Source organism: Globicephala melas, chromosome 16 (assembly GCF_963455315.2).
Source record: "Globicephala melas chromosome 16, mGloMel1.2, whole genome shotgun sequence".
Lineage (NCBI taxonomy): Eukaryota > Metazoa > Chordata > Mammalia > Artiodactyla > Delphinidae > Globicephala > Globicephala melas.
The window spans coordinates 46,465,116-46,479,583 of NC_083329.1; the positions used below are offsets into that span (position 1 = coordinate 46,465,116).

At 46.3% G+C, this 14,468-nt stretch overlaps 1 protein-coding gene across 2 annotated transcripts in view; it reads right to left on the reverse strand.

Annotated features, from left to right (window-relative positions):
- Positions 1–14,468, reverse strand: part of WDFY4 (WDFY family member 4) — a 278,092-nt gene that overhangs the window by 119,607 nt on the left and 144,017 nt on the right. The gene's annotated exons all lie outside the window — the stretch shown is intronic.

Below are 14,468 nucleotides of genomic sequence, written 5' to 3' on the forward strand. Positions count from 1 at the left end.
GTGGAGAAGACGGCCATTTACAAGCCACAGAGAAACCAGTCCTGCAGAAACCTTGATCTCAGATTTCCAGCCTCCAGAACTGTGAGAAAATAAATATCTGTTGGTGAAGCCCCTAGCCTGTGGTATTTTGCTAAGGCAACGCTGGTAAACTAATTCAGCCTCCTTGACTCCAAATGATGTCTAGCACTAAGAAAGCCTGGACACTGAAACTGGCATTTCAAGTAGAGATAACAAATGGGGGCTGGAGCTTATGGGGAGGGTTCCTTCCTTAGGCTGTAAGGAGAGAGACGAGGCCACTTTGGCCAGGAGCAGCATGTCGCTGTCCACAACTAGAGCAGAACCCTTGGCTTGAGCTCTCAAGACGTCACTGGGTGCTATCTGGGTCCACACTGGGATTTTCCGGAGGGCAACCGTGACCACATCCCTGTGCTCCGGGATGCTGCACACACCTGCTCACCTCGGCTCCCTTGGGAGTCACACTGGGACTTGTCAGTAGGTGCCCACTGTTGGGCTGAATGTGACTCACAGGTAACATAATCAACACCAGCCCTTCCCTCTCCCTTAGGCTTGTCCCGCATAGATATGGCCACTGTGAATTAAAAATAGTTAACTGTAGCCACAGGCGCCATGGCCAGGCAGGAAAGGGCTTTCAGAAGGGACAGTGTTTTTAAAGTACAGGAGAAGCAGTTGGTCTGATGGGAGGGGGAGGCTCTTCCAAGCAGATGGGACCACATTTGCCCAAGGGTAGAGATGGGAGAAGACAGGGTACATTACGATAAAATATGGAAGCGGGCCCATTTGGAGCAAACACTGTGCAAGATTGTCACAGGAGAGAAACTTAGAAAAACAGTGAGAGTCAGGCTCCCTGCACTGTGGTCGTGGGTCTGAGTCCTCTTCTGGACAGTGCAGGAACAAATAATGGTTTTTAATCAGGGACATGACATGATCAGATCTGATCTTTAAAAACTCACAATGGGGGTGGCTTGAAGGGGTGATGAGGCAGAGTAAGCTGCTGGGAGGGACCATCTGCTTTGTTCTCCCTATGTCCCTGCTCTCAAGCGCTCCTACTCCCTGGCAGAAGCATAATTGATGGGTGAGGAATAAATATATGAACTATCTTACCTACCACTCCACAATGGCAGCCAGAAAGCTCACGCGTGGTATAGATGTTTGACTGTAAGTCCTTATGGACTGCATATTTATGATCTTAATTCCCCAGGAATTGACTTTCTTCTTTTAATTTTATTTTTCTTGATCTCATTTCTTTATTTTATTGCATGCATCTCATCTGGATATCATAAATCCTCTTGGGATTGAGTCAGACTATAAATAAATACATGGGATTAACATAAACTGGATATAATACTCCAGTAATACCAAGGCAGCAGCTGACCCACAAGGCTGTCCCTTTATACCTGGAGGGGCCCCCCCCTCACCACCAATCTTCCTTCACATCCTTCCTGCTCCTTCTCCTCCTCCTCCTCCTCCTCCTCCAAGTCTCAGCTCAAGCTCAGCTTGTTAACATTTTAATTATTCCACCTACCTAGAAGGTGGGGGTCGCAGGTCAGGGACTTGTGCCTTTTTCTGTCAGTATCCCCTGGCCTTAAGCCAAGGGCCTGGGATATGGTAGGAAGTCAATGCGCGTGCACGGAATGTCCAGAGCAGAACTGGGTGTTCAGTAGATGAGAGGGGGGTGGGGGTCGAGATACGTATGCAGATGGAGTCACAGACATAGATGTATTTTCTGATGCCCTAGGCAGTGGTCCCCAACCTTTTTGGCACCAGGGACCGGTTTTGTGGAAGACAGTTTTTCCACGGACCAGGGGTGGTGGGGGATGGTTCAGGCCGTAATGCGAACGATGGGGAGCTGCCCACCACTCACCTCCTGCCGTGCAGCCCGCAGGCCTGGGGGTTGGGGACCCCTGCCCTAGAGAACTGGAATGGCTCTTGACAACTGGCCCCTGCTGCTCTCCTCCTGGACCACTCCATGTTTGATCTCTGTGCTCCAATTATAAGGATATCCCTCTGTTCTCAAATATACGAACTCCCTACCACCGTTGATCCCTGGCCCTAGCTGAGTCCTTTTCCGGAGTTTTCATTCCCCAGGTGCCCAATGGCTACTCTTCCCTCTCAGCTTTATTACCACTTCCAACCTATGGCAATCACAAGTCAGTCTCCAGCATATCATCTATTGCCTTCAGATTACGTCACAGTAGCTAATATTTTCTCATCTATTCCCTTTTGCTTACAGTCTATTTCCCTAAACTGAGAGCAGATGCCTCATCTGTCCCCCAACCCATACAGCAGATCCCAGACATAGAAGTCCATGAGTCAGGAACTATTTACAAGAAACTGAGTTATTTGTAGTGAGGTGGATGGACCTAGAGACTTTCATACAGAGTGAAGTAAGTCAGAAAGAGAAAAACAAATACCATATGCTAACACATATATATGGAATCAAAAAAAAAAATGGTCAGCAGAACCTAGGGGCAAGACGGGAATAAAGATGCAGACCTACTGGAGAATGGACTTGAGGATACGGAGAGGGGGAAGGGTAAGCTGGGACCAAGTGAGAGAGTGGCATGGACATATACACACTACCAAACGTAAAACAGATAGCTAGTGGGAAGCAGCTGCATAGCACAGGGAGTTCAGCTTGGTGCTTTATGACCACCTAGAGGGGTAGGATAGGGAGTGTGGGAGGGAGGGAGATGCAAGAGGGAAGAGATATGGGGACATATGTATATGTATAACTGATTCACTTTGTTATAAAGCAGAAACTAACACACCATTGTAAAGCAATTAAACTCCAATAAAGATGTTTAAAAAAAAAAAAAAGAATTGATCGGACACTCAAGGCTCAGCTACTCCTTCTATCACTCCTAATTGTACTAGTAGATACACTAGCACCCAAGGACCCATGAGCGGCCTCCCAGGCCCCCAGGCCTGGACTGCCACACTCTCTTTGGCTGTCTTCACTCCTTCCTCCAGGTTCAGGCCCTCCTCCCTTCTGTGCCAGGCCTAGAGCCAAGTTTGCACCAACCCCCATTGACAACAGTGGAGAGAAGAAAATTTCAGAACTTCCTGTTCTGAGACTTTGAAAGCCTTTTTTTTTTGTTTTTGTTTTTGTTTTTTTTGCTGTACGCGGGCCTCTCACTGTTGTGGCCTCTCCCGTTGCGGAGCACAGGCTCCGGACGCGCAGGCTCAGCGGCCATGGCTCACGGGCCCAGCCGCTCCGCGGCATGTGGGATCTTCCCGGACTGGGGCATGAACCCGTGTCCCCTGCATCGGCAGGCGGACTCTCAACCACTGCGCCACCAGGGAAGCCCTGAAAGACTTTTTTAATTAACCAAAATGGTTTCTCATAATAGATGGGTCCCAGGACGAGAACACGACTGTAACTTACACTGCAGGCGCCTCACGGCCGATCTGGGAGTGAGGACCTAGTGGTTGTGAATGGCAGCAGTGCCTTGGGAGGGCCCCAGACTGATTCTCCACTCCAGGACCATGTGCCGTTTTATCATTTATATAGTTTGGGACATTTCTGTCTTGTGAACTCTAAAAAGCGTTTTTGCATCGATGGATACGTTTAAGTTTTAAATATTCAAATTTAGAGAAATAAACAATCAAAAAATGTGTTTTCCCTAGCCGTAAGTCACAATTTTTAAAAACTGAAAGCCTTTCCTGGAAAGATGATACCGTACCCAACCACGACATTAGTTTTTGGAATGCGGGTATACCTCACATTAGGAAATCTAATCTATAAAAACCTGAACCTCAAAATAGATACCTGGATATAATAGGCTTTCAAAGTAAAGGACTGTATTCAGTTTTCAAAAGGATTCAACCCAGGATTTCTTTAAGTTGCCAAGTTCCTAAATTAATTTCAAATTGGTTTTAATTTACAAAATATTGACCTATATACTTTTTTTTTTTTTCAGAAACCCAGCTACTGTAATTCTTCTTAGATACAATATAATCTAGCCAGGGAGATAAATAACCAGACTACAAGGATTCTTTAAATATAAGGTCATGTGCTACTCGTCTCTATATTCTTAGGACTGCTATATCTTCAATGAATTCATATGTTGTTGAATTGCACATGATGAAGTATTTATGTACCTCAAAACACTGTGGGTTGAGCTGAAGACTTGGACCTGGAGTTACTTTGAAATATTCCTCAGTGACAGCCATCATATATGGTATATAAACACAGCCTGATTTTGTAATAAAATAAAATACTATAGAAGAGAAAGGAAAGAAAATCAGTAAATAACTAGCAGAAGGAGGTGAAAAGATCTAGTTTAACTTTTCTAACCTTTTCAGACTGGATGTTTCTGTCTTTGGAGAAGAAACTGAACATTCAGCCCTAACAACTTTTCAAAAGATGATTTAGATTCAATGTGCCTTTCAATGGGCAGTAGTCGTGACCTTATGTTGAGAATATTCCACTGACTTGTGGAACTTCCACAACCCCAGTGCCTGCTCTCCTGGAGAGGTTTCAAGCTATCATCTTGCTTCCAAAAACAAAACAACTTTAACCCTACTTCTTGTGAGGCTGAATGGCCAAAAGTGCACTCAGAGAGGTGGCTTTGGGCTGCTCCAAGGTGGCCGAGCGGCACCTGTGCTTTTGTGGAGCACTGTGATGGAGCCATCCCTTAGTGTCAGTTACGGCGACCAGCAGGAGGCAGGGCCATGAGCCAGCCATGGGATGAACTGAGTTACTGTCAGTATTAAACATGCGTTTATTGTGTAGACTTTGCATCCTTAATAAGTCATGATAGTGTAGACCACGTTAGTTTTTAAGAGTAAACAGTTGACATATATAAAATGGAATATTACTTAGCCATAAAAAAGAATGAAGTAATGCCATCTGCAGCAACATATAGAGATTGTCATACTGAGTGAAGGAAGTCAGACAGAGAAAGACAAATATCATATGATATCGCTTATATGTGGAATCTAAAAAAAATGGTACAAATGAACCTATTTACAAAACAGAAATAGAGTCACAGATGTAGAAAACAAACTTATAGTTACCAAGGGAGAAAGGGGGGGAGGGATAAACTGTGAGATTGGGATTGACATATACACACTACTATACATAAAATAAATAATCAACAGGACCTACTGTAGAGAACCGGGAACTCTACTCAATACTCTACAATGATCTATATGAGAACAGAATCTAAAAAGAGTGGATATATGTATATGTATAACTGAATCACTCTGCTGTACACCTGAAACTAACACAACATTGTAAATCAACTATACTCCAATAGAAACTTTTTTAAAAAAGAGTGAACAGTTGAGACGAAAATTCTGGTAGAGAAATTCTATGTGCTACTTGAGGTAGGTGCTTGCTGCACATTACGAGAGGGTCGCTGTTATGCAATTTTAGCAGAAGGATCCCCTGGTCAGGTCAGGGTCTCTGCTAGCCTAGCCACGTCCTTTGCATGAACTGGAAAAAGGAGTCCCCTCTGGACAGATGGTGCCCTTCTCCCAGATCAATGCAGACCACACCAGAGCTCACAGCTTGCCAGCAGAGCTTGGACAAAAGTCAGGGTCCACCTTAAACTGCGCTTCTCTATGCAGAGCCCTGGTCCCGTGCAGGTGAGTTTTTCGGAGTGGTGCCACTGCTCACCACAGTCCAGCTGGCCTCAATCCACCACCAGTCGTTGTGCAATGATGTCTGCCCCCACCCACCCCAGGACACAAGCCTCTCCTCTGCTTGGACTACAGGGATGTCTGCACCCACAGTGATGAGTAGCTAGTGGTTCTGCAGACTCTACTCATGCCCAAGCCCTGACATTGATCCTCTCAAGAGGACAAGAGACAGTCTCTCTTAGGCCACTGTATCTCTCTGCATTTATCTGAAATCTTGTCCCCACATAACTTAGGTGCCTGGATCCGGCACCAGCTAAATCCATCCCTGAAAAATATCATCCAAGAAGTGACTGAAGAGGTTCAATATCACGAGCAGAACTTTTTCCTCCTCACTGAACAGCTGACATCAGCTAGATGCTCAAATGGCCCAGCGTCTTCAAGGGAGAAGATGGCAGAGGTGGCATCACAAGCATTGAGACCCTGCAGTGAACTGTAAGCTTTAGTAAAGGATGGGCATTCCAGGGTTCCATTAGGATTGTTTGAAGAAGGAAAGCTTTGGGGCTTTGGGCATGGTGGCTTCTGTCTTGGGAGCCTCTTTTCCAGAAAATGTCTAGAGACTGTGATGTTTCAGGAAGGGTTCTAACCCGATGAAGTTACCGTATCTAGAACTACAACACGCCCATTCCAGTTACAATCATTCATCAGAAACCAGGGGGCTGCCCTAAGACAGCAGAAACATGTGAATTTGCAACCAAGGACGGCTGGACCACAAGTCTGATCTGGGCAGCTTCCATCTTTCCTGTGTGTGTAGGGACACCTGCTCTGAGCGAGTCACTGATGATACTCCCTGGGCCTAACCTGATGGAAAGAATACACTGAAAGGTTTGACCTCAAATGCCTTTAAAGGGCAAGCTCAGCTAGAGAATTTAAGTTACAGAGTTTTCAGAAAAAAAAATTGGTTGTGATATTGTTAAACACAAAGGACACAAACACACATGCTAAATAAAATGATCAAATAAGCACAAAGCACAATGGCAAATGTATCAACTGAAAGCTCTGTCATACGGCACCATAACCTCGCAATGATTCAAACACTGAACAACAAGTGACAACTTTAATATATACCATTAATAGCAAAATGTCTGCTTTACTGAAGAAAAAAAAAAAAACTATCTTGCTCTAAGCAGTTCTGAAATGAATATTTGATTCAAAACTTCCCCTGTGCATATAATCGCATGCTAATTTACATTTTAATTACTTCCTAAGAAATCAAAAGCATTTGTTGACAGTAGAACATAATGTCAGCTTCACAGTGCGCTGTTGGTGGATGCTTAATGAACTTAATTAGACAATTAGTGATGTTAATTATCCTTCTATTATGAAGATAAAGCTGTCTCACTAATGATGCACTTGGTAAAGAAACATCATTAAAGGTATCAGTGTTTGCTTTGTTCATTTACTTCTATTTTTCAAACTCCTGTAACAAGGACTTGTGATAGCCTAGTAACGTTTAAGACTCTTAAAATGGAAAAAGAAAAGCCACTGTTTCCATCAGCCCGATACTGTCCTTCCCCCTCATTCTGGATACTAATATTGTGTTGGTGACGGGGTTGCTGTTTCAAATCCCCTGCTGTAGGGACCTCCAGTCCATAGTCAGTTGTGGTATGGAGTTTCTGGTTCAAACCATGTCCTTCCTTTGGGCTCTAATATAAATTGTTTTAAGAATGGGATGTGTGGGTGTGTGTGTAAAGAAGAGAGATAATGAGAGGGAGTGTCCTGGTTGAGTGCCCAGAGCACTGGAAGAAAACCTAAGGGGCTCCATTCTGCATATGGTGTTGGAACACAGCTGCCTGCATGACCAAGGGCTATGACACATAATATACAGACTTTACTTTCAGCTGAAGTGAAGAAGGAAACTTCAGAGGTTTAAGAAATAAGATACTGGACTTCACCGTTTTTCTCTTTCTTGCATTCGAATACTACCACAACCAGAGCGTAATGGAAGTCCCTTCTGGAAGTAATCCTAGTCCAGACACACCATGAAGAGCTCTAAGGCCAGGCTGGGGAGAGTGGCATTATTTTTAGGGTCAGTAATCTCGGGGAAAGCATGAAGAGAAAGTGTCATTGGCAGCCTCGCCCACCACAATTAAGAAAACCAAGATTCCATTTAGTAGAAGATCTCAGTAACAATGCTCACGTCAGTAGTGGGATTTATACGTTACAAAGTCTTTTTTGAAAATTATACTCTCATTCGTTTCTGAATGGTTTTATTCCTCTAACAGAGAGTCCCATTTAATTACTGGCTCACAAGATGTTTACCCGCACAGAGCACTACTGGGTTTTCCAACAACTCAGCATTGCGATTTCTCATAAAGTCCGTGTTTGCAGGTTTTCTGAATCACTCCTCTCTTCTCCACGGTTTCCAATGGTTTGTCCCTCCAGCCCCACTCCTCCCTTGATTTGCTGACACAAGCTGTCTTTCTGCCCTCCTGCCCTACAGTGAGGACGTATTATCAAGACCTCACCAATCTCTGGGTCCTCTCACCTCTTCAATTTTAGAAGTTCTCGTGCATTTTCATTTTCCCCTGGCTACCTGCTTCCAAACATCTCTCTTAAAGGCACATTCATCTCCTGGGAAAGTCTTTTTTTTTCCTTGCCCAACATCATGTTGAATTTACAACAAGTTTAAGTAAAAATAGTCCCCGTGATGACCTTCTAAATTTCAGATTTTTAAAATTTCCTACACTTTCTTAAAGATTTTTGATTATAACTCTTTCACAGTAGAACATCTCTGGGAATTCTAACTTCCGTTTTCACAGTTGCTTTTTGACTTCCTTGGCTGGTCCCCTCAACTCCAGCACTTACTTCCCCTTCATTTCAAAACCCATTCTTTTCTATTTTCAAAAAACTCTTCTTAGCCCTGGGGTGCTCCTGACTCATGAGCCTTTTGCCCAGGTGAGTGAAATCTGAGGCTTCCACCTCAAGGGCTGTTCACCCCTGGACACAGAGGTGCCAAAACACTACACTGGAAAGCATTGTGTCCCATCAGACCTCAACCTCCTTCCTGAAACAGGGGAGTGGGATTCTCGGGGACTCACTGCACCTTCAGCCTCAGCAAGACCGAACTCTCTCGGCAGCAGGAGACCGATGCAAACACGCCGCAAAGCAAGACCAAGAGCAGCGTGATCACTCCCACAGTGACTGCTCAAGCCTTCCAATGCTGCATGCTTGCTTCCCCTGCAATTTCTATTTGGGTTCCATGACTTCTTTAAAGAGAAAATAAGTATACAGGAACATTTACACATGAAATGATATGATGTCTGGGATGCTGCTTCATAATTATTCTGTGCAGAGGGAGAAAGCGGGTAGGGATAGAGAAGAGACAAGATTGGCCAAGAACTGAAATTTGTGGAAGTGATGGATAGATACATGGGGATTCATTTTTTATTTTCCCTACTTCTATATCTGTTTGAAAATTTCCACAATGATTTTTCAAAGGGATAATGGGTGAAGTTCTCAGAGTAGATGGTCCAAAATGTCCTTTTCCTCGCCAGGGACCTGAGCCAAGGCTGCTTTTAGTATAGCCGTCACCCCATGGCTGGTCTCAGCCAGCATCTCATCCTCCACCGGGGGCAGTGCTGCTCCGTGGCTGCGGGTGAGTGATAGTGGGCCTGGGCACTGCTGGTTTTGCAGGAGGCTCTTGTGCGTCTGGGTGGGTGGAGGCCTCGCCCACAGGGCAGCCCTTAGAGGACCTCATGGGGCCTTGGAGGAAATGTTTAGTGCTTTCGTATTCTTGCCAGGGCAGACATAAAATTCTTGCAGAAACCTGTCTTTGGTATTTTAGCAACTGCAGTGTGCGACCCTCTGGCTTTGGGTGCCTTCTCATCCCCTTCTGTTAATTCTCACCTGGCCCTGGCTTCCCTACGTGGGCCATGTCAACATTCTAATATATGGCTTTGAAGACAGCAACTGGAAGCCTGCTCAGTTATCTCCAAAGGCCATGGAAACGTGGCAGACACAGAACCCGGCCCTGCTCCACCGGCTCTTGCGCCTCTCTAAACCCGCTAAGTTTGCTCAGGTGAGGCACACATGGCCCCTGCATGAACAGCTGTCCACACAGAAGGAAGGTGGGGTGAAACCTAGCTCATACTTTGCAGAACAAGACCTGGGTCAGGTGGCTGTGTGCCCCCCGCCCCAGAGGGGGTCCCACCTCCTTACAGGGTAGAGGTGGCCCTGTACTCTCAGCATCCACCCTCTGGTCCCCATTCTCTGCAGAGCCCCACAGAACCATCTGAATCACACACCTCCCACACCTCCTAAACCTGGGCACACTCTCTTCTCGTGGCCTGATTTAAGAGCCCCGGAGCTAGGGCCTCTGTCTTTGGTGGCCCTCTTTTTTTTTTGTTCACACCAGCCTTGATTAAACAATTTCTCTTGTGTATTCTTTGGTTTCCACTGCTCCAACCACTGCCTTGCCTCCATTATCTCCCACCTGAATGATGCTACAGCCCCCAGCTTGTCCACTCCCCCAAGAGTCCTAAACTCCAATCTAACCTGTACAAACAGAAATGTGCCATTCCCCTGCTTAACCCCCAACCTATGGGCCCCAGTGCCGTCCTCACCTGCCTCCATGCCCATCCTGCCACCTGCAGCCGCTTTGCCCATCCCCCTGCCCACAGGTCTCACAACCCCTTCCCACCGGACCTCTAGCTCCTGTGTCCCATGTGCCCATTTTCTGTTTGCTGCTGTTTAAAAAAAAACAGAGGATGACACACTTTATGTTCTGGAATAATTTTGGATCCACAGAAAAATAATAAAGATAGTACACAGAACTCCTGATCCTGTCAGCCCTCACCTGGTTCCCCATAACGTTAACATCACACGTTGCCAAGGTGTGTCTGCTAAAACTAGGAAACAAACACTGGTTGCTGATGTTTTTTCAACTTGTTTTTAAACAGAAAGTTTGAAGCTGAGCAGAAGAGCAAAGCCGCTGCTACTGCTGTGAAGAGGGACGGCTGGCAAGAGTGTGTGCCCTGGATCCCTCCAAGCTGAAGGGGGCATGATGAAGTGGCTTCCTGGACACCCTGAGTTGTCCTCTGGTAACCTCAAGGGAGCCCAAGGTCCCAACCTCCGTCCCACAGGCTGACAGCCACAGCCTTTACCCTGGTAGAGACGATGACTTCACGCTTTGATGCCAGAAGGGACTGTGATGGGAGTCAGGGGGAGAAAAGGAAGAAATAACATCTATATATCAGCCTTGCCTCAAAGTTCAGCTCACCTGCCAAGAAGGAAACATTTTCTACTGAAAATGAAGATAGGTAAAAGGCACGAGGAATCGTACATCGTGTGTCTCACTCCAGGGAACAATTTATCAGTGCTACAGAGCTGTCAGCCACTGACATGATAAGGAATAACACCAAATGAATAATGTTTCCTCTAAAACCAACTCCTTTAATTACAAGCCCCTTCTTTCCAGAAGAGAGACAGAAGATGCAGAAACACCAATTTCATGCACTTGTGCCTGAATAATGCCTCCATGCTGCTTTTTCCAGATGGCGACCTTCTCACTGGAGGGACTAATGATGTGGGCATATTTAGGGAAAAACCAATAACAGAGTCTTTAACCTTCAACAACAAAAAGCGTGTTATACAAAATGTTCCTTGGGATACATTAGAAAATATCAATTACATTGCTCACCGAGGTGTAATCAGCTGTAATAATCAAAATTAATTTTTAAAAATAATTAAACAGACCCCAGGGCAAACAGTTGATGCTCTTATCCTATGACATCACAGTGTACATATGTACCTGAGAAGTTGTGCCTTCTGTGAGCAACAAAGGCATCTCGCGGGGATGAGTGATGGATGCGGGCTCTGAAGGCTAGTGAGTTTCATCCCACAGAAAGCGGGGGAGGGGGCTCCGTGCAGCTCCCTACACATTCTTTAAGAACCTCCTATGTACCAGGCACTGTGCCCAGCCCAGACTGAGTTACTGGTAGGAGATGCTGCTCAGCAAAGACGCAGATAATTTTTTTTTAATTAAAGCATAGTCCACTTTGTTTCAAAAATAATTTGTCTTTTAAAATTCCACAAGACAGTATAAGCTGTAGAAAAGATACATAAACCAGGCTGGAGGTAAAATGGGGCTCAATGAGGAAGGAAGAGGCCAGGGAGAGATGTGTGTGGGTGTGTACACGTGTTTTGCAGAAATTTATCCCACTGGGCATGTGCAGTTACACCACTTGGGCCACGCTTATCTCTCTGGCTTCCAAGTGCCCAAATGAAAGAGGAAAACATAATGGTGTCAGAAGTTCTGCTGTTTGAGTCGCTGTGGAAAAGCACAGTCCTTCCTGGTGTTAACAGCTGAGGGAGACATCCCCCAAGGCTGTCCTCTCCCCGCTGCAGTCCAACCACACTGGCCTTTGCTGCCCTATAACCCCCAGCGCACTCCTGACTCTGTGCCTTTGCCCGGTGGTCCTCCCTGCCTGATCACTTTTTCCTGGAGAGTCACGAGGCTCCTGTCCTTCCTTCTCTGCTTTCACACCTCCCTGCCAGAGAGGGCTTCTGCCACCTCCATCTAAGTGGCCCAGAACCTCTCTCATCACCCTCTCCCACTTATCCTGCTCCACTTTTCCTTACTGCAATTAGCACCTCAACATTTACAAATGTATTTATCTTTTTATTGTCTATCTTCACCTCCTAGAATGCAGTCTCCATGAAAGCAGAAAATATGTCAGTTTTTCCCTCTTCTGTAACCTCAGTACTCACAGCAGGGTACAGAATAAGCACTTTAAAATTTGTTGAATGAATGAATAAATGGGTGGATGGATGAGACCTCAACTGATGTAGAAGACAACATCTTCAGCAGCTCGCCTTCACCAAAGACAGACAACTTCAAGTATTCCTTCTTCCAGATCTCTCAACATGAGCCAAGGGCAAACTGTTATAAGCCATTTGTAAACCTACATGGCCCCAAACATTGCTGTTTACTCAAGCTTCTTTCAGATGGGCTGTTTCTCAACAAATCTCCCCAGGACTCGGAGGCACTGAACTGTGCCAGTGACAGTGACCTGGCAGGGGGTGGGGGGTGCCACTGGCAAGACACAGCATCAACAGCCACAGGGGTTCCCATAAAATGCATGGCCATGCCCAGCGTCTCAGCTGTCCCTTCCACAGCTGCCCAGCCAGACTGACCTGACCTCCTGGGGACAATGCTAACCTGGTCAAGGAGTAGATGCTCCAGGGAAGAGGCGCTGGACCCCTCCTGCCACAAATGGCGTTGGTCAGGAGCAAGTGCTTGGGCACAAGTGGGGATGCTCCTGCTTCCAGTGCTGGGTGCAACTGTACCAAGTGTGAGATGGTCTTGTCTTGCCCTTGGCAGAGAGAGCTATATTGGAATTTTGTAAAGCACTTGCACTTTCCAAGTGCTTCCACATAGTCTAGCGTAAACAGAGTACATTCCCAGCTGTAAACTCAGGAACTGAGGCTTCCAGAGGCTTTGGAGTTGCCTAAGGGTGTGCTCAGAAGTGCAGAGACTATGAATGAAGACCCTGTCTCCACTCTGCCACTTCCTGGCTTCAAAGACCTTGACTTTTTCTTTCAGATTCTATTTCACATCTATAAAATGGGACTAATAATAGCTGTGTGATGTCGCTGGCCCGAGATCTCAGTTATTCACTCAGTCAGCCAGTAACTCTGTGGACAAATTCAATGAGTAGTGTCTTCCCCAAGCCGGTGCACTGAAGACACAGCCTGCTCTCAGCTCTGAACACCAGGGGGCCGGCCAGCCTAGTCAGTTTCATTTCCTGTCTTTCATTCTATCTTCAGGTTCTTTCTCCATTTGTCCTAAAGCCTGTTGCTCCTGAACCCTGGAAAGAAGAAAGCTCCCTTCTCCTGGCAGTCTGGGCACGTACAGGCAGCCCTTCACTCCTCTCTTCTCCCAGTATCCTCCCTTCTCCCCATCAGACACTGACCACAGTGGACAACAGACCTATGGTGACAGCAGGGCCCAGATTCTGAGCACATGGGATTTGGAGTTAACCTCAATCTCCGAAGTTACATGGGCAGAGTTCGAATTGTGTAATGTGTCTGTCAACCAGCTACCCCGCTCCCTGGGGAATCCCTTCCCACAGTTTCCCACAGTTATTTGTCCCATTGTGCAAGTCAGGAAATAAAGACTCAGGGGTGTTAAGTGAATCACAAACCAAGGTCTCTTGGGCCTAAGGCCATGCCTAATGAATGACCACCTTCTGCCTCTGAAGGTAAGTCGGTGACCCTATCATTAGGATATATGCAAGACTGTATTTTCCAAGGAGAGCCTCAGCAATATTTCCAGTACTATGGGCTCTTGAAGAACCTTGTCACTTCCCTACCAGGACGCAGCGTCTACTGCCCTCCCCCTGAACCTGGGCAGAACTCTGTGCCTTTCTAGACCAGAAAGGACTGCAGCGGAGGTGATGCTGCATGGTTTCCAAAGCTGGGTCATGCAAGGCAATGTGGCCTCCACCTCTCTCTCCTTCTCTCTCTCTCTCTCTCCATTTTTCTCTCTCTCCTTCTCCCTCCCTATGGAAATTTATCCCTTAAAACCCAGCCACCAGGTTGTAAGGAAGCTCAAGACACATGGAAAAGCCACGTGTAGATGTTCCCGCCAACATCCCCAGCTAAGGTCTCAGACTAGAGCCAGCAGCAACCCCCAGGCGTGTGAGTAAATGAGCTTTCCAATGATCCCAGCCGAGGCCCCACACATCAGGGAACAGAGACACCCCGACCCCTGCTGTGCTCCAGATTCCTCACCACGGCATCCACAATCACGAAAACATCATTGTCAGTGTCACTGACTTTTAGGATGGTTTGATATGCAG